This window comes from Jaculus jaculus, chromosome 9 (genome assembly GCF_020740685.1).
Source record: "Jaculus jaculus isolate mJacJac1 chromosome 9, mJacJac1.mat.Y.cur, whole genome shotgun sequence".
Lineage (NCBI taxonomy): Eukaryota > Metazoa > Chordata > Mammalia > Rodentia > Dipodidae > Jaculus > Jaculus jaculus.
The window spans coordinates 86,489,311-86,513,592 of record NC_059110.1 but is presented as its reverse complement, the minus strand read 5'-3'; the positions used below and the strand labels follow the sequence as shown (position 1 = coordinate 86,513,592).

At 43.5% G+C, this 24,282-nt stretch overlaps 1 protein-coding gene across 3 annotated transcripts in view; it reads right to left on the bottom strand.

Moving 5' to 3' along the window:
* Positions 1 to 24,282, bottom strand: part of Fam222b (family with sequence similarity 222 member B) — an 88,158-nt gene that overhangs the window by 45,113 nt on the left and 18,763 nt on the right. The window contains exon 1 of one of the 3 annotated variants that reach the window (XM_004664626.2): positions 9,268 to 9,446. The exons of 1 other annotated variant lie outside the window; for it this stretch is intronic. The gene's annotated coding sequence lies outside the window, so the exon portion shown is untranslated. One more of the 3 variants, XM_045158716.1, reaches the window with a different exon arrangement.

The following is a 24,282-nucleotide window of genomic DNA, read 5'->3' as shown; positions in this document are numbered from 1 at the left end:
TCCACATTAGCCAGATACAAGGGGGCACATGGGTCTGGAGTTGATTTGCAGTGGGTATAGGCCCTGGAAGCCCTGGTGAGCCCATTCTCTCTCTCTCTGCCTCCTTCTGTCTGTCACTCTCATATAAATAAAAATAAATAAATAAAAATAGGGCCAGAGAGATGGCTTAGTGGTTAAGGTGCATGTCTGTGAAGTCTAAGGACCCAGGTTCGATTCCCCAGGACCCATGTAAGCCGGATGCACAAGGGGCACATGTGTCTGGAGTTCATTTGCAGTGGCTATAGGCCATGGCGTGCCCAATCTCTGTTTGCAAATAAAAAATTAAAATACATTTAATAAATAAATAAATAATATAAAAAAGGCTGGGCGAGGTGACACATGCCTTTAATCCCAACACTTAGGGAAGCAGAGATAGGAGAATGAGTTTGAGGCCACCCTGAGACACACAGTGAATTCCAGGCCAACCTGGGCTAGAGCAAGACCCCACCTCGGGAAAAAAACAAAATGGTTAGGGTCTTGCTTTGGCAGCACATATAGTAAAAAAAGGGCTGAGAGATGGCTTAGCAGTTAAGTGCTTGCCTGTGAAGCCTAAGAACCCCAGTTCAATGCTCGATTCCCCAGTAGCTACGTAAGTCAGATGCAGAAGGTGGTGCATGCATCTGGAGTTTGTTTGCAGTGGTTGGAGGCCCGGGTGTGCCCATTCTCTTTCTCTCTCTGTCTCTCAAATAAATAAATAAATAAAGTTACTAATCAGTTTGTTCAGCTTGACAATCCCACTAAAGAGAGAGTATGGTGACATAGACCTATAATGCTACCCCTGGGAGGCTGAGGCAGAAGAATCATTGTAAGTTCCAGGCCAGCTAGGGATACTCAGCAAGACTCTGTCTTGATTTAAAGCTACTGCTTAAAAATATGCCCTTGAAAATATCTTTGAATATATTTGGTATCCGGCAGGTTTGCTTCTCAACAAGAATAATCAATAAGTGAAAGTTCGCTGATCAGGAAGGAACCATTACCTAGAGTTCTGCGTACGTGTTGGTAAAGACATCTTCCACCCACTCCAGCTAGGCTACATTGTAACAAAGTCAATGACTGACTCTGACTTAATTAGCCCAGTGCTCCCTTCCTAAAATGTGTAAGTATCACAACATAATTTGGCATTTTCCTTCCATCTTTTATTCATCTACACTTCACTGTGAAACTTCTTTTCTTCTCTTGATTGGTAATAGCATCCTGCTCTATAGATTCCCTTGAAAATCTGAGAAACAAAATAGCATCTCAAGGAGGAGAAAGGAAAATTTTACTTACTTATATTTTGCAGTGAAGGGGATGAAACTCAGAGCTTTCAGGAAACTAAGCCATTGAGTAACTCTACCACTGAGTTACATCACCAGCTTCCACATCACTGCACATAGCAGGGTGTGGGGGCTAACCCCTACAATCCCAGCACTTAGGAGGCTGAGGTACAGGGGATTGCCAGTTTAAGGCCAGACTGAGATATAGAGTAAGCTCCAGGTCAGCTTGGGCTAGACTGAAATCTTGCCTCAAAAAAAAAATTAAAATAAAAAAAGGCGAGCTGGTGGCACTCACCTTTAATCCCAGCAATTGGGAGGCAGAGGCAGGAGGATTGCTGAGAGTTCAAGGCCACTGTGAGACTACAGAGGGAATTCCAGGTCAACCTGAGCTAGAATGAGACCCTACCTTGAACCCCCCCCCAAAAAACCTATTATTTAAAAAATATTTTTAAATGTTAAATTTATTTGAGAGAGAAATAGAAAAGGCAGATGAGAGAGAGAGAATGAGCATGCCAGTGCAAATAAACTCCAGATGCATGAACCACCTTGTGCAACTGGCTTACCTGGATACTGGGGAATTGAATCTGGGTTCTTAGGCTTAACAGGCAAACACCTTAACTACTAAGCCATCTTCTAGCCCCTAAGAATATGTTTTAGTTATTTATTTTTTTATTTTCAATCAAAGAAAGAGAGAGAAAGAGAATGGGCTAGGCAGGGTTTTGAGCCACTGCAAACAAACTCCAGATGCACTGTCCACTTTGTGCATCTGTTTTTACGTGTGTACTGGGGAATCGAACCAGGGTCACTAGGCTTTGCAGTGACCTTAACCAATGAGCCATCTCTACAGCTCCTTAACCTATTTAATTATTTTTATTTATTTATTTACAAGCAGAGAGAGGGGCAAAGAAAATGAGTACAACAAGGCCTCTAGCCACTACAAACTCCAGATGCATGCAACACTTTGTGCATCAGGCATTACATGGATACTAGGGAATCGAACCAGGGCTGTTAGGCTTTGCAAGCAAGTGCCTTAACTGCTAAGCCATCTTTCCAGTCCAGATTTATGTCTTTTTATTTTCAATACATCTATCTATTTGCAAGCAAAGACAGGTAGAGAGACAGAAAGAATGAGAATGGGCATGCCAGGACCTCCAAACCACTGCAAACATTCAGATGCATGTGCCACCTTGTGCATCTGGCTTTATATGAGTACTGGGGAATTGAACCTTGTTGTCAGGCTTTGCAGGCAACCACCTTAACAGCGGAGCCATCTCTCTAGCACTGGCTTAACCTATTTTGAGTTGTTAATGCTATATGCTAAGTACTACAGTTAACTTCAGAGTACATTATGTACTTAAGGTACCAAAGAATTCCTTTAAAGCAAATACAAGCATTTTTTTTTTACTTACAAATTTACAAGGAATGAAACCTCTCATTAAGCAAAAAGCCAAAGACCTGGCTAAACAAAAGACTGTTCAATGTGGGTTTGTGTGTGTGTGTGTTTGTGTATGTGTGTTTTCTTTTTTTTTAGTGTAGTCCAGGCTATCCTGAAATTCACTATGTAGTCTCAGGGTGGCCTTGAACACATGGCAATCCTCCTATGTCTGTCTCCTGAGTGCTGGGATTAAAGGTGTGCACCACCATATCAGGCTTAAATTGTTCAATGTTTAAAGAATGCTAACATACCCGGGCGTGGTGGCACATTCCTTTAAAACCTAGCACTTGGAAGGTAGTTTAGGAGGATCACTGTGAATTCAAGGCCACCCTGAGACTACTTACTAAATCCCAGATCAGCCAGGACTACAGGGAGACTCTACCACACACACACACAAAAAGATGCTAACATAAAAACACTTGGGAGAGCTGGGTGTGGTGGCGCATGCCTTTAATCCAGGCGGGGGGGGGGGGGGCGCAATCGGGGAGCAGAGGTAGGAGGATCGCTGTGAGTTCAAGGCCACCCTGAGACTGCATAGTTAATTCCAGGTCAGCCTGGGCCAGAGTGAGACACCCTACCTCAAAAAAAAAAAAAAAAAAAAAAAAAAAAACACGGGAGGCAAAGGTATGACTGCTGCGAGTTCAAGGCTACTCTGACACTACATAGTGAACTCTAGGTCAGCCTGGGCTAGAGTGAGACACTACCTTGGGGAAAACAAAAATTGAGAGGCTGGAGAGATGGCATATTTCTAAAGTTCGTTGCAGTGGCTAGAGGGACCTGGAATGCCAATGATCTATTTGTCTCTTCCCTTCCTTCCCCTCCCCCCACCAATAAATAAATTTGGTGGTGCACATCTTTAATCCCAGTCACTCAGGAGGCAGAAGTAGGAGACAACTTCCATGAGTTCAGAGCCACCCCAAGACTACATAGTAAACTCCAGGTCAGCCTGGGTTAGAGTAATACCCTACCTCAAAAAAAAAAAAAGGATGGAGGAAACAAGTAAAGGCCTACACTGTAAATAAACAACTTGAGTAACTGATTGGGTAAAGAAAATAAAAATGGGTTAAAAATCTGTATCTAAAGAAAAAAAAAAAAAAAAGCCAGGCATGGTGGCACATGCCTTTAATCCCAGCACTCTGGGGAGACAGAGGTATGGTAGGAGGATTGCCGTGACTTCAGGGCCAGCCTGAGATTACATAATGAAATCCAGGTCAGCCTAGGCTAGAGTGAGACCCTACCTCGAAAGACCCCTCCAAAAGAAAAAAAAAGTCTGTATCTGAAAAGGATCTTTAACCAGCTAACAATTCCATGATGCATGCAGTATCAAACATGGTCTGGGTAATTAATTCAGTGGACTCTTTCTCTTTCACTGCCAAACTGAACAGCTTTGAGGATAATCTCCCTCTCTCTCTCAGGGCTCAGTTGGAAGATTCATTATTTATGCCCTCAATTGTTTACTCTGTCCTATTTTTCCATCCATCTAGGCCCAAGGGCAGTGTTATCACTGGCCTGTTTCCAAAATGAATGTATTAGCTCATTGCCCTACTAGTTACAAAACCAAAGAGAATCAAACCCAGTGGTATCTTAATATTGTAGAGAAAACTCATCCACCACTTTATTAAAAAAACTAAATTTCCAACAGAGGCTGAGGTAGAAGGATTGCTGAAAGTTCAAGGACTGCATGGGCTATAAAATAAATTCTAGGTCAGACTGAACTACAGAGAGACCCCACCTGAAGCAACAAAAACTAAAACATAGGGGGAATGGCTCAGCAGTTAAAAGGCCCTACTGGCCATGTACATAAAACTGGACTACATTCATTTGTAGTGGTGTGTGCGCACATACATGCATATATATGTAAACACACCCAACAAGGATTTTTTAAAAAATACCTTTATTTTATTTATTTGAGAGAGAGAAAATGTGCACACTAGGGCCTTCAGCCATTGCAAATGCATGTACCACCTCGTGCATCTGGCTTACATGGGTCCTGGTGAATCAAATGGAGATCCTTTGGCTTTGTAGACAAGTGCCTTAACTGTTAAGCCATCTCCCCATCCCCAAGGATTCTTTTTTAAAAAAACAATATTTATTTGAAGGCACCATAGTGCTGAGAAGTGGTGACTGGGGGTGCTCAGCACTGTCTTTCCATGGCTCAAGGTGCACTGCGGAAGAGGTGACAGAAAGAATGTAAGAGCACCTTACAATATACTCCTCTAGACACAAAATGAACTGGATATTCATGACCTCACAGTGCTTCACACTACCTACACAACACCATTATAATAGGAGGAAAAGATGATGACATCAAAATAAAAAGACTGATTAAGAGATGTCTGAGTGGAGTTGTGAAGGGGAAAGTGTGTGTGTGGGGGGTATCATAGTTCATTGTCTATAATTATAGAAATTGTCAGTAATAAAAAATTAAAAAGTCCTTTGGTTTTGTGGGCAAGCACCTTAACCAGCAGGCCATCTCTCCAGGAGATCATCCCAACATCATCCCAAGAAAGAACAATATCAACCGGGCATGATGGTACACACCTTTTAATCCCAGTACTCGGAAGGCAGAGGTAGGAGGATCACTGTGAGTTTGAAGCCACCCTCAGACTACATAGTGAATTCGAGGTCAGCTTGGACTAGAGCACAACAACCAAACAAAATAATATTTCTTTTAGTGTGGCTGGGAATTAAAGGTGTGCACCACCACCATTCTTTGTCTTCTTTTAAGGGGGAGTGAGCTGGAGTGGGGAGAGAATGGAGGCAGCAAGCCCTATAGCCACTACAAATGAACTTCAGATGAATGTACCACTTTGTGCATCTTACTTTACATGGGTACTGTGGAACCCAACTCAGGTCGTTAGACATTGCAGGCAAGCGCCTTCTCTCCAGCCCAACACCATTCTTCTTCTTTTTTTAAAAAAATATTTTATTTATTTATTTGTGGGGGTTACAGAGAATGGGTGTCCCTGTACCTCTAGCCACTGCAAACAAACTCCAGACGCATGTGTGCCTTTGTGTATCTGGCTTCATGTGGGCCCTGGGGAATCAAGCCAAGATCCTTTGGCTTTGCAGGCAAGCACCTTAACTGCTAAGCAATCTCTCCAGACCCCAATACTATTTTTAATCACAAGTTAGGTAAGGCAACATCTTTCTCTTTCTCTCCCAACTTAAATGTGATTCACAGACTTTTACAGACAAAATCATTAGACAACCAAAGCCCCAAAACCAAAAAAAAAGATTACTGTGACCTTTTTAAAACAATCCTATACTGAAGCTACTTGAAGTGTTGTATGTATAAAATAAGTCTGCATATGTGCATATATACATGTATTATATGCATGTACACATACGTACAGAAATAAGGCTTCTTAAACTGGGTGTGGTGATGCATGCCTTTAATTGCTGCACTTGGGAGGCAGAGGTAGGATCACCATGAGTTCAAGGCCACCCTGGGACTACAGAGTGAATTCCAGGTCAGCCTGAGCTACAGTGAGACCCTACCACAAATAAATAAATAAATAAATAAATAAATAAATAAATAAATAAATAAAATAAGGCTTCTATTTGAAACATATATATTTATTTAAGTAGGCCAACTAAGGGGCTGGAGAGATGGCTTAGTGGTTAAGGCATCTGCCTGCAAAGTCAAAGGATCCAGGTTCCATTCTCCAGAATCCATGTAAGTCAGATGCACAAGGGGGCGCATGTATCTGGAGTTTGTTTGCAGTGGCTGGAGGCCCTGGGGTTCTCATCCTCTTTCTCTCTCCCTCCCTCCCTCCCCCTCTCTCTCTCTCTCTCTCTCTCTCTCTTTCTCTCTCTCTCTCTCTCTGCCTCTTTCTCAAATAAATAAAAATATATTCTTTAAAAAAAAGTTAAATAGGGCACATCTGTCATGGTGGAAACCAACTGCCCTCTAATTGGATTGGAGGCCCACTTCATGGTAGGGAATACATCCCTGACACTGAAAACTTAAAACGGGGGTAGTCATGAGCCTTAGGGGCATAACGTCTGCTGCTGTCTGGCTAAATGTATATACTATGCTTATCAAACTGCACAGTAAGCACTTTTCTTAATGTTCATACCCTTATATTAATGCTACTCTCACTTTTGGTAGAGAATCTTCTCTTTTCAGATGGCAGTGACTACTTTGGGACAACTCAGAAGGTATCATGGTGCTGGAAAGAAGTGACAGAGGAGTACTCAGTATTACAATACCTTCCAAGGCTCAGGGTCTAATGCAGAAGAGGTGGCGGAAAGAACGTAAGAGCCAAAGAAGGGTAGGACTCCTTACAAAGTGCTCCCCACAGACAGAAAATGGCCTGGATACCCATGACCTCACAATGCCTGACAATACCTACACAAGACCATCATAAGAGGAGGAAAAGATGATGACATAAAAATAAAAGAGACTGATTGAGATGGGGAAGAGATATGATGGAGAATGGAGTTTCAAAGGGGAAAGTAGGGGGAGGGAGGGTATTACCATGGGATTTTTTTTTTTTAATAATCATGGAAGTTGTTAATAAAAATTTGAAAAAGAATGCTAAGATGTTATCTTGCCCTGATTTGTAGATTACTTAAATGTTATGAAGATAATAATAATAATTTGATTTTAAACTGAAAAGTTAAATAGGTGAGCTGTTTTGTGCATCTGGCTTTATGTGGGTACTGAGGAATTGAACTTAGGCAATCAGGCTTTGCAAGCAAATGCCTTTAACCATTGAGCCATTTCCCCAGCCCCCATTCCTGTTTTTTATACTACTAGCTTCTCACCATAACTGCTCCAAATTGATTACAAATCTACTCAATGCAAAGAAAAATTAACTCAACTGAAACTGTGAAACAGCTTCAGAATACCAATTGTATCTTCAAAACTGGACCCCAGTTAGGACAATCTTTGGAAACTGAACCTGGATTATAAAAAAAAGTCTGAATCATTTTAATTAATATCACAGTGTTGCCAATAAATCATTCATCACTTTAGGCATTGCAGCAATTTACTAATCAACATTAAGATAATCCTGGCCCAAACACCTTTGGTTGAAAAGGTCCAATTAAAGCAAAGATACCAAGGCATGGTGATTCATGCCTATTATCCCAGCAGTGGAGAGGCAGGGAAATGTGACAAATTCAAGGTCAGCCTGATTTATACAGCAAGTTCCAGGCTAGCCAGACTTCATAGTGAGACCTTATCTTAGGGGAAAGGGAGGGTGGAGCCAAAAATACCATGAACAGACACACACAGAAATTCCAAATATCATAACTTGTGCGTATTCTATGTTCAATTGATACCTTTCTCCCAATTTAAAATATATAAAGAGGTTCCTGATTTGAGCTGGAGAAGAGACAAAGGTCTTTCAGAAAGTATCCTAGCTAGGTGCAATGACACACACCTGTAATCCCCACCATTTGGGAAAATGAGGCAAGACAGCTCTAGGCCAGCTTTAGCTATTTATTAAGCCCCTCTTTTTCTTTCTTTCTCTCTCCCTCTCTCTCACACACACATACAGGGATCCATAAGTTACAGAAGCAAGGGAACTCAGAAGAGATAAGTATCTTTTAAACTGTAATGCTATAGCCACTCAAGTTAATCATCTGGGGAGAAGCTTAAAGTAAATAAAATCCATAATTCGGGCTAGAGAGATGGCTTAGTGGTTAAGGCATTTGCCTGCAAAGCCAAAGGATCCCAGTTCAGTTCTCCAGGACCCACATAAGCCAGATGCACAAGGGGGCGCATGCATCTGGAGTTCGTTTGTAGTGGCTGGAGGCCCTGGTGTTCCTATTCTCTCCCTCTCTGCCTTTTTCTCTGTATCAAATAAATGAAATATATTTTTAAAAATCCAGAATCCATCTTTTTTTTTAAGGTTTGGCTTTAGTTTCTGTGACAAAAACGAATCCCTTCAGGAATCTATAAGAAATAAAGAAATGGAGAAACTTATAAAACTTTCAAGTTTCAGTAAGTTTTCTAGCTCTAGCTATTTCTCCACTGGGGCTGAACTACTTACCACACAAAGCCTGTGTGACAATGTACTCAGGGAAGAGACTTTAACAGAGTTAATCGCTAACAACTATCAGGATTCCCTTTAACCACCAATGCCGAGGTTGCTCCCTCTTTCCACTAAATTCTCCCCTTTCTGATTGCTGCTGTGATTAAGGCACACTCAAAGAGGAAAATAATGAAGACAGCCTTAATGGTCACAGCTGCTGTACAATTCCAAAAATCCACTCCTAGCCTACACCTTTCCCCCACCCCCGTTTACAGCATCAGATGCCACACGAAATGGGCTCCTCTTTTTTTCACGGTGCATTTTATTAAGCGGGCGACATTAACACATCAATAGAGATAAAAATAAAGAGTCCTAAATCTCCTTACCCAGCTGCAGGGGTGAGATGAAGAGATCGAAGGATGAGGGGTAGAAATGTGGTATCAAAATAAACTAATGGGATGCAGAAATCTTACTTCCCACTCCATTTTTCCTTTTCTTAGAGGTTAAGTCGGCTGAAGTCCGGGTGGCGTTAGAAAAAGCACACACACACCTTGCGCCCCGGAGGGAGGTGAGGCTCGCTCTGCGGCGCTCCGTGGGGCTCCGGGCTCCGCCCCACCCGTCTGGGACGGCTCAGCCCAGGAAGGACAGATGAGAAGGGGCTTCAGGCGGCCTTGGCAGGGGGAGGGGGAGGTGGCTACTCCGGGTGCCAGGCTCACCGAGCGCTGCACTCCGCGGTGCGCCGACACCCCCTCCCCCCGCCAGCTCCTCTAGCTCCCCACCACCGCAGGAAGCCAGCCCCGCCCCCTCAACCCACCCCGGCTCTTTACCAGACCCCTCATGACTGCACAGCCAATCGTGAGCTAGGGAACCAGCAGAGCGATTTGCCACACAGCCAACTGGGGAGGCCCACTGGGAGGTCAGCCGCCAGGGATAGGCCAGCTACCAGAGGCCCCGGCTCCCGCACGGCTCCTTTTGTTAGCGCTGCCCCATCGCTCCAGGCCCTCATCCCAAAGCTGAGCTCTAGGCATCACACAGCTGGGCCAGGTGATGCCATACCGCCCGTCACTCTTCCTCCTCTGCCCACTCTGGGTGCAAAGTACTGAGTGACTAGCCCTTAGAAGTACCTCCCAGACCTCCTCAGACTTCTAAAGCAATTGCCACTGGAATGCAACCAACCCTGATAAGGATGTTCTCCAAACCTTGTTTTCCTTTTCTCACCTAATCAACAGCATCCCCTCAAAAGAGTAGGACTTAGATTTGCATAGTAAATTAACGGTTCTGGAAACTCATGCTTCTCCTGATACAGAATTGTGGGATGGGTGGGGTCATAGTGGCAAAGTATGTATTTGGAAGTTGGTGGGGTGGGGGAGAGGGGAACATAAAATCATGTTAAAAGGCTAGAGAGATTAAGGTTAAGGTTAAGGCTCTTGCCTGGAAAGCCTATGACACAGGTTTGATTCCCTAGAACCCACATAAAACAGATGCACATGGTGGCACATGCATCAGGAGTTCGTTTGCAGTGGCTGAAGGCCCTGGTGTGCCCGGTTCTCTCTTTCTCTCAATAGATAATTTTTGTTGTTGTTTTTTGAGATAGAGTTTCCCTCTAGTCCAGTCTGGTCTTAAACTCATTGTGACCCTCCTACTCAAGTGCTGAGATTAAAGGTGTACACCACCATGACTGACTAAATAAAAGGAAAGGAAAAAATTGAAAATAAAAGCAAGCATACAAACACACACCCAAAGTTAGCTCCAACCTGTGTGGCAAATCAAAGACATCTGTATCAGATAAACCAAACTTGCTTGCTCCCTTAGCAGGGCTTAATATAATTAAAATGCAACAACCAAGTCTGCTTAAAACCATACCTTATAGTAGTAAAACAAATACTGCTTAACTGAAGTCTGTATCCAAACTTTAATCACAGAGGCAAGTGTTAGGGGCATAGTGCTACTGGGTGCTACTGGGATGGGATATGCTCAAGACTGCAGAACATTTTCTTAGGTGTACAGGTGCAGTGGTAGAGGTGGGATGTATTTAACAAAAACAAAGAGGCCTGGTATGGTGGCGCACACTTTAATCTCAGCATTAGAGAGGCTGAGGTAGGAGGATCTCGGTGATGGACGGATCAGCCTGGGCTACAGTGAGATCTTGCCTGGATTGAAAAACAAAGGGAATGATGGAGAATGGAATTTCAAAGGGGAAAGTGGGGGGGGGGGCTAGGGAGGGAATTACCATGGGATATTTTTTATAATCATGGAAAATGCTAATAAAAATTAAAAAAAGAAAAAAGAAAAACAAAGGGAGGGCTGGGAGTGCAAAGATCGGTGTAGAGCTGCGTGCTTAATTAGTGCAAGGTCCTGGGTTTCATCACAGACAAGAAGAGTAAAGGTAAAGGAGAGCAAATAAGGAAGAGGAGAAGGAAGTGAGGTAGCTTTATTAGATAGTTTAGGGTGACAGGGCCCCTAAAAGTAAAAAGCAGGAAAGTCTTTGGGTCTATCTTTGCTAGAGATCAAAGTATGATCTGACTTCTAATCTCTTCCCTAGATTTTTTTCCACAATTAACCTAGGAGAAGGTCCCCTTTCCTAGAATTTAAATCTAATCCTGGCATTTGTGGTTAGTCAAGTTCAGTACACAGAACTTGGCTTCATAGGCTGTATCTGAGACAGCCCCTAGCCAAGACCAATCAGCTGTCTCTCTGGCTTACCTGACCTGGAAGGTAGGGCATACCACCATAAGGTTATGAACACATTTACCAGGACAGTGTAAGCTCTCTTTGTCTCTTAGATCCTGAACTTCCAGATTCTGGTAAGCTTCCTTGTTGGCCCCAACGAGCTGGGCCTAAACCAGGGGAGATTGCCACTTACTCCCACATGGGTTCTTTTTGCCCTCCTGCCCTCCTCTTTATACTTTCTTTTCCTTCTTCTCTCTCTTACCCAATTCTTTAGTTAAAAGCAGACATGTACTAAGGATTTGGAGTTCTAGGACTTCCCTGGACACCCCACAAACCCTGTTTGTTTTTTTTCAAGGCAGGGTCTCACTCTAGCTCATGGCCTCCAACTCATGGGCGATCCTCCTACCTCAGCCTCCCGAGTACTTGAGTACTGGAATTAAAGGTATGTGCCACCACACCTGGCTTTGTTTGTTTGCTTTAAGGTAGGGCACACCAGGGCCTCTCACAACTGCTAATGGACTCTGGATGCATGTGCCACTTTGTGCATCTGGCAGAATCGAACCTGGGTCTTTAGGCTTCATAGGCAGGTGCCTTAACCTCTCAACCATCTGTCTGGCCCTTTTTCCTTCTCTTAATCTAAGTCTTAAGTCTTAAAGGTGGCACATATGTCTTGGGTTCATTTGCAGTGGCTGGATGACCTGCCATGCCCATTCCCTCTATCTGCCCCCGCCCACTTTCTCTCTTTCAAAATGGATAATAAAATTTTAAAATAACACTAGAAAATCAAATCCTAATATTAGGAGACTTTGAGTCTGGATAGTCTATTTAAAAAAAAAATAGAAAAGGGACAGGGATGCTGGTGTGCCTTTAGTCCCAGAAATGGGGAGGCATAGGCAGGAGGACTGCAATGAGTTAGAGGCAACTCTGAGATTACATAGTGAATTCCAGGTCAGCCTGGGCTACAGCACTGAGATCCTACCTCAAAACAAACAAACAAAAGTTTTTTTTTTTAATTTTTTCATTTTTTGTTTTTATTTATTTATTTGAGAGCAACATACAGAGAGAGAGAGAGAGAGAGAGAAAGGGGGAGGGAGGGAGGGAGGGAGGGAGGGAGAGCGAGCGAATGGGCACACCAGGGCCTCCAGCCACTGCAAACAAACTCCAGACGCGTGCGCCCCCTTGTGCATCTGGCTAACGTGGGTCCTGGGGAATTGAGCCTCGAACCAGGGTCCTTAGGCTTCACAGGCAAGCACTTAACCACTAAGGCATCTCTCCAGCCCTAAAAGTTTTTTTTTTTTTTTTTTTTTAATTTGAGAGCGAAAGACAGAGAGAGAGAGAGAGAGAGAGACAGACAGAGAGAATGGGCGCTCCAAGGCTTCCAGCCTCTGCAAGCGAACTCCAGACGCGTGCGCCCCCTTGTGCATCTGGCTAACGTGGGACCTGGGGAACCGAGCCTCGAACTGGGGTCCTTAGGCTTCACAGGCAAGCGCTTAACCGCTAAGCCATCTCTCCAGCCCGAGCCCTAAAAGTTTTTAAATAAAGAAATAAGTAAGGGCTAGCAGCTGGGAACATACCTTTAATCCCAGCACTTGGGAGATAGAGGTAGGAGGATCACAGTGAGTTGGAGGCCAATCCCAGGTTAGCTTGGGCTAGAATGAGACTCTAACTAGAAAAACCAAAAAATAAATAAAAGGAGGGGCTAGGGAGATGGTTAAAGGTACGTCCTTGCAAAGCAACCCTGAATTCAAATCTCCAGCACCCACTCAGGATTCAAAGTGTTGCATGTATATATGATCCCATGATGCATATACCACCTTTTGCATCTGGTTTACATGAGTCCTGGGGAATCAAACCTGGGTCCTTTGGCTTTGCAGACAAGTACTTTATTTGCTAAGCCATCTCTCCAGCCCTCCATCCACCCCAAAAAACACATTTCTAAATCTAAATGGAAATAACCTATACCCAGATGAAATCTTTCATTTGTTATCTGCAAGTAGAGACATTGCCTGGTAAGAGAGATTGGCTTCAGTTTCAAAATCAACTGTATGCAGTTTAAAGAGTTCCAGGTAGGAGATAAAACTCAAATTAAAAGATTTAGCAAGGTCTGGTGAGCAGGCCTTTAATCCTAGCACACAAATTCACCTTATGCCCTTGAGGCTGAGGTAGGGGTGGGGGGAGGTCAGTATAAATCCAAGGCCAGCCTGGGGCTATACAGTGAGTTCCAGGTCAGCCAGGGATAGAATGAGACCCTGACTTGATTTAAAAAATAAATTGGGGGAAGCCAGAAGTGGTGGCACACGCCTTTAAAACCCAGGAGGATAGAAAGCTTTGAGTCAGAGGCCACCCTGAGACGACAAAGTTAATTCCAGGTCTGCCTAGGCCAGAGTGAGACCCTACCTCTAAACCAACTCAACCAAAAGAATTAGGGCTATAGAGATGGCTTAGTGGTTAAGGCACTTGTGAAGCCTAAGAATGCATGTTCGAGTCTTCAGGTCTCATGTAGCCAACACAGTGATGCAAGCATGCAATGTTGCACAATAGCACAAGGGAGCGCATGCATATGGAGTTTGTTGGCAGTGGCTGAGGACCCTCTCTCTCAAAATAAATAATTTTTAAAAAGCCAGATGTGGTGGTGCACGCCTTTAATTCCAGTACTGGGGAGACTGAAGGAGTTTAAAGGCACCCTGAGACTACGTAGTGAATTCCAGGTCAGCCTGTGCTATAGTGAAACCCTACCTCAAGGGCTGGAGAGATGGCTTAGCAGTTAAGCGCTTGCCTGTGAAGCCTAAGGACCCCGGTTTGAGGCTCGATTCCCCAGGACCCATGTAAGCCAGATGCACAAGGGGGCGCACGCACCTGGAGTTCACTTGCAGTGGCTGGAGGCCCTGGCACGGCCATTCTCTCTCTGTCTCTCTCTCTCCCTCTCTGTCACTCTCAAATAAATAAATAAAAATGAACAACAACAACAATATATATATATACATATATATATATATATATATAAAGAAACCCTACCTCAAAAAGCCAAAAAAATAAAAATAAAAAATAATTTTAAAAAGAAAATTAAAAATAAAAGGCTAGGGCTGGAGAGATGGCTTAGCGGTTAAGCGCTCGCCTATGAAGCCTATGGACCCCGGTTCGAGGCTCGGTTCCCCAGGTCCCACGTTAGCCAGATGCACAAGGGGGCGCACGCGTCTGGAGTTCGTTTGCAGTGGCTGGAAGCCCTGGCGCGCCCATTCTCTCTCTTTCCCTCTATCTGTCTTTCTCTCTGTGTCTGTCGCTCTCAAATAAATAAATAAAAAATGAACAAAAAAAATTAAAAATAAAAATAAAAGGCTGTTTATGTGATCATAAACAATTACTATTTGACACCAGCATAAATTATTCCAGACCCTATGAAAAAGAATGTGGGAGCCAGGCATGGTGGTACACACCTTAATCGCACCACTCAGGAGGCAGAGGTGGAAGGATCGCTGGGAGTAAAGGGCTAGCCTGGGAGTACAGTATGAATACCAGGTGAGCCTGGACTACAGTAAGACCCTACCTTGAAAAAACAAACAATAGTAAATACTGACACCAAAAAGAAAAAGCGGCCAGGCATGGTGATACACGCCTTTAATCCCAGCACTGGGAAGGCAGAGGTAGGAGGACTGCTGTGAGTTCGAGACCACTCTGAGACTAATTCCAGGTCAGCCTATGCTAGTGAGACCCTACCTCAAAACTCCAAAAGAGAAAAGGGGGAAAGGGTGTGATGGTGTGAGCCTTTAAACCCAACACTTGAGAGGCCAAGGTAGGAGGATCACCATGAATTCAAGGCTACCCTGAAAGTACAGAATGAATTCCAAGTCAGCCTGGACTGAAGCAAGACCCTACCTCCAAAAAAAAGGGGGGGGGGGGCTGGAGAGACAGATGCTCAGTGGTTAAGGCAATTGCCTGCGCAGCCTAGCAACCATAGTTCAATTCCCCAGGAATCACAAAAAACCAGATGTACAATTTCGCACATGCTTCTGGAGTGTGTTTGCTGTGGCTAGAGGCCCTGGAGCACCCATTCTCTGTCTTTTCTGTCTCCTGCTTTCATTCATATATATATATATATATATATATATATATATATATATATATATATATATATATATATATGCTTTCATTCATATATATATATATATATGAATGAAATATATATATATATGAATATATATATATGCTTTCATTCATATATATATATATATGAATGAAATATATATATATGAATATATATATATATATGCTTTCATTCATATATATATATATATATATAAAGCTACATAAGACTCAACAAACCAAAAAGTAGTGGGGCTAGGTATGTAGCTCATTTGGTAGAATGCTTGCCTAGCATGCACAAAGCCCTTGGGCTTGATCCCTAGCACCATATATATAAACCATCAGAATTTGGGAGGTGGAGGCAAAAGGATCAGAAGTTCAAGGTCATCCTGTGCTACATAGTGAAAATAACTCCCCCTCACATAAACAACAAAAAGAAAACAAAAACTAAAAACAAGGGCTGGAGAGATGGTTTAGCAGTTAAGCGCTTGCCTGTGAAGCCTAAGGACCCCGGTTCGAGGCTCGGTTCCCCAGGTCCCACGTTAGCCAGATGCACAAGGGGGCGCATGCGTCTGGAGTTCGTTTGCAGTGGCTGGAAGCCCTGGCGTGCCCATTCTCTCTCTCTCCCTCTGTCTTTCTCTCTGTGTCTGACGCTCTCAAATAAATAAATAAAAAAATGAACAAAAATATTTAAAAAAAAAATCAAATAAATAAATAAAAATTAAAAAAAAAAAACTAAAAACAAGCTGGGCATGCTGGTACACAACTTTAATCGCAGCACTCCAGAGGCAGAGGTATGAGGACCACCATGGGTGCAAAGCTGCCCTGAGACTACATAGTGAAACCCAGGTCAGCCTGAGCTAGAGTGAGACCCTCCCTCAAAAAAAAAAAAAAAAAAAAAGTCAAGGCACACACACAAATAAAAAAAGTTACAGCTGGCATAGTGGCCCATACCTTTAATCTCAGGATTCTGGAGGCAGAGATAGGAGGATTGCTATGAGTTCAAGGCCAGCCTGGGACTACAGAAGGAGTTCCAGGTCAGCCTGGGATAGAGTGAGCCTTCCAATCTCTGCCTCCCAAATGCTGGGATTAAAGATATATGCTACCACACCCAGCTGTTTCTTTTCCCTCCCTCCCTCCCTCCCTTCTTTTTTTTGAGTTAGGTTCTCACTCCAGCCTAGCCTAACCTGAAATTCACTCCGTAGCCCAGGCTAGCCTCAAATTCACAGCAACCATACTATATTGGCCTTTCAAGTGCTGGGATTGAAAGCATGTGCCACTACGACCTGCAAGTATATTTTTTTGTTGCTGTTATTCATTTTTATTTATTCAGTTAAGAGTGACAGAGAGAGAAAGAGGCGGGGGGGGGGGGAGTGGGCGTGCCAGGGTCTCTGGCCACTGCAAATGAACTCCAGACATGTGCGTCCCCTTGTAAATATGGCTAATGTGGGTCCTGGGAACTGAGCCTTGAAGCGGAGTCCTTAGGCTTCACAAGCAAGCCTTTAACTGCTAAACCATCTCTCCAGCCCATGTTTTAAAATTTTTTTTTCTTTTTCTTTTTTGCATGTGTGTATAGTATGTTGTATGTGTGGGTTTGTTTTCTGGGTTGTTTGTTTGTTTGAGATAGCATCTAGCCCAAGCTGATCTGGAATTCACTCTGTAGTCTCAGGCTGGTCTTGAACTCACAATGATCTACCTGCCTCTGCCTCCTGAGTGCTGGGATTAAAGATGTGCACCACCATGCCCAACAATTTTGGTTGTTGATTTTTTATTTTTGTATTAAAAGGGAGTTTATTGATTAGTTTACAGCAGTCAAATAGCAGTTGTAGACTCCAGAGTCAAGGAAACTGGTAGCTGCTCAGTCCACGAGGCTGGATGCCTCAATAGCCCAATCTGGCACTGAATGCTTTTGTTTATTGACCAGTAATCACTTAAGTCATGAATGTCTTGTGAGAAAACATGGGTGAATACAGCAAAGTGCACATACAACACGGTGGAGTAAAGAAGGCCTTTGATACATACTGAGTATATCAAGAGCATAAACTCAGGAACCAGGTGTGGTGGCACACACCTTTAAAAATCCAGCACTTGGGAGGCAAAGGTAGGAGGATCATGGTGAGTTTAAGGCCAACCTGAGAATACATAGCGAATTCCAAGTCAGTATGGGCTAGAGTGAGACCCTCCCTCAAAAAACAGGGGAGAGGGGCTGAAGAGATGGCTTAATGGTTAAGGCACTTGCCGGCAAAACCAAAGGATCCCAGTTCACCTCTCCAGGACCCACGTAAGCCAGATGCACAAGGGGGCGCATACATCTGGAATTAGTTTGCAGTGGCTGGTGGCCCTGGCATGCCCATTCTCTCTTTCTCTCTCTCTCTCTCTTTCAAATAAATAAATAAATAAATGGGCTGGAGAGATGGCTTAGCAGTTAAGGTGCTTCCCTGCAAAGCCAAAGAACCAAGGTTCGATTCCCCAGGACGCAAGTAAACCAGATGAACAAGGTGGCACATGCATCTGGAGTTCGTTTGCAGTGGCTGGATGCCCTGCTATGCCCACTCTTTCTCTCTCTCTTTCTCAAATAAATAAATATAAAACATTACAAAAAAAATTTTTAAGACAGAGAGAGAGAATATATGCAGGTGGGGAGATGGGTCAATGGTTAAGGTGCTTGTCTGTAAACATAATGACCCACATTCAATTTCCTAGTACCAATATAAAGCCAGATCCACAAAAAGGAGCATGCATCTGGAGTCCGTTTATAGTGGCTGGAGTCCCTGGCACACCAATTCTCCCTGTCTCTCTTCTCTCTCTGCTGGCAAATAAATAAAATTTTTAAAAGGACTTGAAGCCAGACATAGTGGCACATGCCTTTAATCCCAGCACTTGGGAGGCAGAAGTAGAAGGATCACTGTGAGTTCGAGGCCAGCCTGAGACTACATAGTGAATCCAGGTTAGCCTGAGCTTCAGAGAGACCCTACCTTGAAAACCAAATAAAAAGGACTTGAAGCCGGGCATGGTGGCGCGCACCTTTAATCTCAGCACTCAGGAGGCAGAAGTAGGAAGATGACCATGAGTTGGAGGCCACCCTGAGACTACATAGTGAATTCCAGGTCACCTAGGCCAGAGTGAGACCCTACCTTTAAAAAAGAAAAGAGAGAAACCAGGTGTGGTGGCACACACCATTAATCCCAGCACTTGGGAGGCAGAGGTAGGAGGATCACTGTGAGTTCGAGGCCACCCTGAGACTACACAGTGAATTCCAGGTCAGCCTGTACTACAGTGAGACCTTACCATGAAGAAGAGAGAGAGAAAATAATAATCTCTATTAAACATATGTACACACACACATATATATGTTTAATAAAGATTTTTATATATGATATATATACACACACATATATATACATACATATATATTTTAAGAGGGCCGAAAAGATGGCTCAGCAGTAAAAAGTACTTCTTTACAGGCTGGAGAGATGGCATAGTGGCTAAGGCATTTGCCTGTAAAACCTAAGGACCCAAGTTTGATTCCCCAGTACCCATGTAAACCAGATGCACAAGTAGGCACACGCCTCTGGAGTTCATTTGCAGTGGGTGGAGACCCTGGCACTCTCTCTCTGTCTCTCTTTCTCTCTCTCTCTCTCAAAAAGTGCTTGCTTAAACTTCAGGAAGAGAGGACACACTTTGGGTAACTGCTTAAAAGGGGATATAGGTCATGGTGACAGGGACACTAGAAGGTAGGTCACATTGCTTTCTCTCAGTCCAGGACCCCAGCATGTTGGGGAATGCCTCATCTCTCTTCAGGTAACCCTTTTTGGGAACATTGTCATGGACACATTCTGAGGTGTGCTGCAGACATGGTGATTCGACGTCCAGTCAGATTGACAGTGTGGACTAACATCGCAGTAGTCCTTTCCAGTTTTCCTTTGAGAGAAGGAAACCCAGAACTCTACACTTGATTTTCTCAACTACTTTGTATTGTGAAACCTCTGAATGTGCTTTTTAGTTTCCTAATAATAAAAAGTACCCTGAAGTGGTACTAAATCAGACACTTTGGGACGGGTTGAGTAGAGTGCTCTCAGTGTGTGCAGGTATTCACAGTAAACAAAAGGCAGCATTTCGGATTGGCAAGAAAAAAAAAAAAGTGCTTGCTTAAGATGGGTGTGGGGAGTGGCGGAAAGAATGTAAGAGCCAAAGGAAGGGTAGGACTCCTTACAACGTGCTCCCCGCAGACACAAAATGGCCTGGATATCCATGACCTCACAGTGCCTGACACTACCTACACCAAGACCATCATAAGAGGAGGAATAGATTATGATATCAAAATTAAGAGAGACTGATTGAGATGGGAGGGGATATGATAGAGAATGGAGTTTCAAAGGGGAAGGTGGGGGGAGGGAGGGTATAACCATGGGATATTTTTTATAATCATGGAAGTTGTTAATAAAAATTTGAAAGAAAAAAAAAAGATGGGTGTGGGGGCACATACCTTTAATCACAGCACTAGGGAGGCAGAGGCAGGAGGATCACCATAGGTTTGAAGCCACCCTGAGATTACATAGTGAATTACAGGTTAGCCTGGACTAGAATGATACCCTACGACAAAAACCAAAAATATTAATATCAGAGGGCTGGAGCCCTGTGTGGTGGCACATACCAGCACTCGGGAGGCAGAGGTAGAGGATCACCGTGAATGTGAGGCCACCCTCAGACTATACAGTGGATTCCAGGTCAGCCTGAGCTACAGTGAGACCCTACCTCGGGACTTAAAAAAAAAAAAAAAAAAATCAAAGGGCTGGAGAGGTGGCTTAGTGCCTAAAGTGCTTGCTTGTGAAGCCTTAGGACCCAGGTTCAATTCTCCAGTGACTAAGTAAGCCAGATACACAAGTTGGCACATAAGTGTGGAGCTTTTTGCAGTGGCTTGAGGCCCTAGCATGCCCATACTTTCTTTATCTGCTTCTCTCTCTCTCACGCACTCTCAAATAAATTAAAAAATTAAAATAAAAAAGTGTTAAAAGTGACTGGTGTGCATTTATACTTACAAGAGGTCATGGTGTACCCCACACACATGTGCAAATAAATAAATGATTAAAAAAGAAATGGAAAGGGAATAAAAAAGAAGGGAGGGGGATATTTAATAGCACGGTATTGTATATATGTAAGTAGAAGAATAAATGGGGTGAAAAGGCCCAAAGTGAGGTCAGGGGAAGAGACTGAGTAAAGGAAAGTTGGAGCGAGGGCTAATCAAAATCTAAGAGGATATAAATAAACCATATGGAAACCTACTGTTTTGGACAATGGAACACTCAGGAGCCATACATTGTTACTAGAAAATTTTCAGTGCCAGGGATGAGATATCTACCAGTGAGTTCCTGATGCCCCCAAAACATTACAGGCCATTGCCAAGGCCCTTGGTTTCCTACCAGGAATAGATGGTAAGACCCTATTGCTGAAGACTCCACATACTTGGGCTGCAAGGCCACTGAGACATCCTGCTGGAACTGAGCCAATAACCTCCTCCATGTAGACCAGCTGACTGAAAGCTGGAAAAGGCCACGTTGCATGCAGTTCAATGGGAGAGAGAAATCACCAGTGAAGATACTCAACAGTGGACACTGCAAGCCTTATATTTGGTCAGCCAGGCCAAATGAGCCAACGGGTATAATAGTGGCATGTCTGTCATGGTGAAAACCAACTGCCCTCTAATTGGACTGGAGGCCCGCTCCATGGGAGGGAATACATCCCTGATACTAAAAACTTACAACAGGGGTAGTCATGAGCCCTAGGGGTGTAACATCTGCTGCTGTCTGGCTAAATGTATATACTACATTCATCAAACTGCTCAGTAAGCACTTCTCTTAATGTTCATACCCATATATTAATGCTACTCTCACTTTTGGTTAGAGAAGCTTCTCTTTTCAGATGGCAGTGACCTTGGGAATGACTCAGAAGGCATTATGGTGCTGGGAAGAAGTGACAGAGGAGTATTCAGTACTGCAGTATCTCTATCACACCTTCCAAGGCTCAGGTTCCATTGCAGAAGAGGTGGTGGAAAGAATGTAAGAGTAAAAGTAAAGGGTAGGACTCCTTACAATGTGCTTCCCCCAGACACAAAATAGCCTGGATATCCATGACCTCACAGTGCCTGACACTACCTACACAAGACCATCATAAGAGGAGGAAAAGATGATGACATCAAAATGAAAGAGAGACTGATTGAGAGGGGAGGGAATATGATAGAGAATGGAGTTTCAAAGGGGAAAGTGGGGGGAGAGAGGGCATTACAATGGGATATTGTTTACAATCATGGAAGTTGATAATAAAAAATAAAAAGAGGCACTGGGCATGATGGCACATGCTTTTAATCCCTGCACTCGGGAGGCAGAGGTAGGAGGATTGCTATGAGTTCGAGGCCACCCTGAGACCATGCAGTGAATTCAAGGTCAGCCTGGGCTATATAGCAAGACCCTATCTTGAAAAAAAAAAAAAAATGAGAGAGAGGGGCATAATGGAGCTGAGAATCCTAACTTGGCCTGGAATCCCAACACTCAAGAGGCTGAGGCAATAATCCTTTTGAGCCAGGCCTAGTGGCACACACCTTTAATCCTAGCACTCATGAGGCAGATGTCCAAGGATCACCGTGAGTTCAAGGCCACTCTGAAAATACATAGTGAATTCCAGGTTAGCCTGCGCTAGAGAAAGACCCTACATCCAAAAACAAAACAAAACAAAAAAATCCTCTTGTGTTGGAGCTTAAGGCAAGATATAAAATGAGACCCTCACACACACATGAAGGACATTTTGATTGATAAATTATTTGTAGCACTAAATAATTCAACACTTCATAGCAAATATCTTTCCATTGCTGAGACAATATATTGGCCCCCCCCCCAAAAAAAAATCAATTTATTTCAGGTTACATTCCCAGATTATCGTTCATTATAGCAGGGAAGGCATGGCAGAAGGCACTTGAGGGAGCTGGTCATATTCACCTCAGTGGGGAAGCAGAGCGGTATGAATGTGAGTACTGAGCTAGGTTGCTCCTATTATTACAGGAATCTGGCCCATGGATTGATAAGGCCAAGTTAGGGTGGGTTCTGCCACCTCAACTAACCTAATGTAGAAAACCCGTCATAGACAAGTATACAGATTTATTTGTTATGATTCTAAATTTTGTCAAATTGTCAACCAGAGACTAACCATCACACTGATAAACCAAAATGAAGCCAAAAGTCACCAAAAGGACACTAAAGGGAACACTTCTGTGGTTGTTTACTTTTCCCTAATTCTCAAAATGACTACTGCATTGGGTGTAATGTGTGGGGTGTGTATATGGTTTATGCACCATGTACTAGAGGTATACAGCCTGGCCTGAGAAGGGTATCAGTTGTCCTCTATAGCTCTTCCAACTTATTTCCTTGAGACAGATTCTCACTGAACTGGAGCTATTTCTCAGCTACACTGGTTGACCAGAGAGCCCCAACAATCCTCCTGATGCTACCCCCTCTCAGAGTTGGGATTGCAGGTAAGTGCAACCAGGTCTCGCTTTTTGTTTTGTTTTTTGAGGTAGAGTCTCACTCTAGCCCAGGCTGACCTGGAATTTACTATGGAGTCTCAGGGTGGCCTCGAACTCATGGCAATCCTCCTACCTCTGCCTCCCCAGTGCTGGGATTAAAGGCGTGCACCACCACACCCAGCTCAGGTCTGGCTTTTTTGTTTGTTTGTTTTTCAAGGTAGAGTCTCACTCAAGCCCAGGCTGACTTGGAATTCACTATGTAGTCTCAGGGTGGCCTTGAACTCACAGTGATCCTTCTACCTCATAGCAATCATCCTCCCCAGTACTGGGGTTAAAGGCGTGCACCACCACGCCCGGTTTGGGTCTGGCTTTTTATGTGGGTCCTCATGCTTGTGCTCTTATCCCTTGCATCTTTTTTAAAATTTTTTTGTTTATTTTTATTTATTTGAGAGAGACAGACAAAGGCAGACAGACAGAGAAAGTGGATGCACCAGGGCCTCCAGCCACTGAAGATCAACTCCAGATAAATGTGCCACCTTGTGCATCTGGCTTATGTGGGTCCTAGGGAGAGATCGCTTAGTGGTTAAGCACTTGCCTGTGAAGCCTAAGGACCCAGTTCAAGGCTCAATTCTCTAGGACCCACATAAACCATTGCATCTTTTGCTGTAGTTTAGGATATTTGTGTTTTGTGTGGAGTGGGGCTAGGAGAGGAAGGATAAATTAATTTCTCATATTGATGTAGCGATAAGGTAGCACATGGTTAAAAAAAAAAGGAAAACCCAGCATCCTGAAAAAGTTTCACACTGATAAGACAAAATGAGACAGAAAACTTGTGACTCAAGTATGATTTGGCATCTTTAAATGCAGAACCAATTTTCCTCTAGAGCCAAAGCCAATGGCTTCTCCTGTAGATAAAATGGCACAGTTCCTGAAAAAGCCCTGGACGCTGTTTCCCCACAATCCTATAATCTGTCAGAAGAAGGAAAACAAAAAGAAGGCTGTGCCAGCCAGAAAAAGCAAATTATACCCAACACAGAGCCAAACTCTATTGAGACAGAAGGATCTTTTTCTATGTATCTTTGAAAAATAACAAAAGGAAAAAAAAAAGGGCAATTTAACCAAATACCAAATTGAATTAGAAGTTGATGCAAGAAGCTACCTTCTCATTTCAGATTTATAGCCTAAAAGAATATTTCCAATAAATATTAAAGCTGTTTTTATTTTTCAAAGTAGGGTCTCACTCTCTAGCCCAGGCTGACTTGGAATTCACTATGTAGTCTCAGGGTGGCCTCAAACTCACGG